The 1,745-nt window shown below is 41.4% G+C and overlaps 1 pseudogene; it reads left to right on the forward strand.

The window, feature by feature from the left end:
* Positions 1-421: 421 nt before the first annotated feature.
* On the forward strand, positions 422-1,351 carry LOC134338101 (sin3 histone deacetylase corepressor complex component SDS3-like; annotated as a pseudogene).
* Positions 1,352-1,745: the final 394 nt, after the last annotated feature.

The following is a 1,745-nucleotide window of genomic DNA, read 5'->3' on the forward strand; positions in this document are numbered from 1 at the left end:
AAACGACTCCGACGAAAGTGAATTGTCTTGTTGGCAACTTCACAGCATGAAAGAGACAGATGATCGAAGAGTAATATGGATCACTCCACAAGTGGCGGGTGTGAGACTGAAAATGGAGTTGGACACAGGCTCAGCTTTAACAGTGATCCCTGTGCACAACTACAAATGACTGTTTTCGCATATACCTCTGAAACGAACTAAACTTCTACTAAAGACTTACACAGGACAGAAAGTGCATCCCGAAGGCAAAATTAAAGTGGTAGTAACCTACGGAGATAAAACACAGCAACTGAACCTCTATGTACTGAAAAACGGAGGACTACTGTTGCTGGGACGTGAATGGCTCAGGAAAATCCAGTTGGATTGGCACACCATCAAGGCACTCGGTGTGTCGACAAAGGAGGGCAGCTCGGTGGGTAAGATGTCCGCAGCTCTCCTCTCACCAATTGCCGACTAATACAACAACGAGGAGGAGCTAGACAGTGTCGATGATGAGGACGAACGCAGTATCCGTGGCTGCGACTCAGATGAAGATACAGAGGATGCAAGGAAGACAGATATTGCCAAAAAGCAGGATGATGAATACTACCTGGAAGTAAAAGAGCAGATGTACCAGGAGAAATTGACATCTCTCAAAAGACAGCTACAGCAGTTACAGGAAGGCACTTTGCAGGAATATCAGAAAAAGATGAAGAAACTAGATCAACAATACAAGGAAAGACTACGAAATGCAGAGCTTTTTCTGCAACTGGAGACAGAACAAGTGGAAAGGAATTATATTAAAGAGAAGAAAGCAGCAGTGAAGGAATTTGAAGATCAAAAGATAGAGTTAGAAGAAAAAGATGATTGAGAATGAGAGGCTAACAATGGAACTCACATGAGATTCTATGGCGGTAAAGCCAGTAACGACTAGGAAACTAAGGAGAAGACCTAATGACCCTGCTCCAATTACAGACAAAAGACGAAAACCTGCACCTACGCAGTTAAATTACTTGTTAACAGATGAACAGATAATGGAAGATCCGCAAACTCTGAATAAGCTTAAAATGCCGAAAAGACCAGCATCTCTGTCTCTCCTGAACATCTTCCCAGCACTCCTGCTGAATCACCAGCACAAAGATATGAAGCACGAATAGAAGCTGGAAAGTTATATTATGTTAAGAAATGGTATCATAAAGGTCAGGCTATCTATTTGGAATCTAAGGAGAATACGAAGATTGGCTGTGTAATTAGCTCAGTTGGAACAAATGAGATATGGGTAAGGAAGACAAATGATAGCACAAAGATGCGTATATATCTAGGACAGCGGCAAATAGGAATCTTCATTATACAGAGACGATCTGCTGCCTAGAATTCTTAGCAAGTTGGAAGCGCACATCTCTTAACTTCCTATGCTCAGAGGTCAACTTTTCATGACCTTTATATGGAAATCTGTATTAAAACAAACAAGTTTATTGTCAGACTGAAGAACACACTATTTAAAGACACTTTTCAATGCCATCTCAGTTTTGATGATTGTACATATCTTTAAGAATAAGATTCACCTTTTCACGGATTTCACTTTGCTTTCGTCATCTTTGCAAGATGGAGGTGACTACTCTTTATGGCTGGAACCTGCCAATTTGAGGATTGTTCAATTTATTCCAGTCAATAGAGGGCAGACCTATTTGCTTCAGTGTCGGACAATCTAGAGAAGACACCCCCCTCCCCCCAAGACTTGAGTTATAAATGGGTCTTAGACCAAA

Source organism: Mobula hypostoma, chromosome 1 (genome assembly GCF_963921235.1).
Source record: "Mobula hypostoma chromosome 1, sMobHyp1.1, whole genome shotgun sequence".
Classification (NCBI taxonomy): Eukaryota; Metazoa; Chordata; class Chondrichthyes; order Myliobatiformes; family Myliobatidae; genus Mobula; species Mobula hypostoma.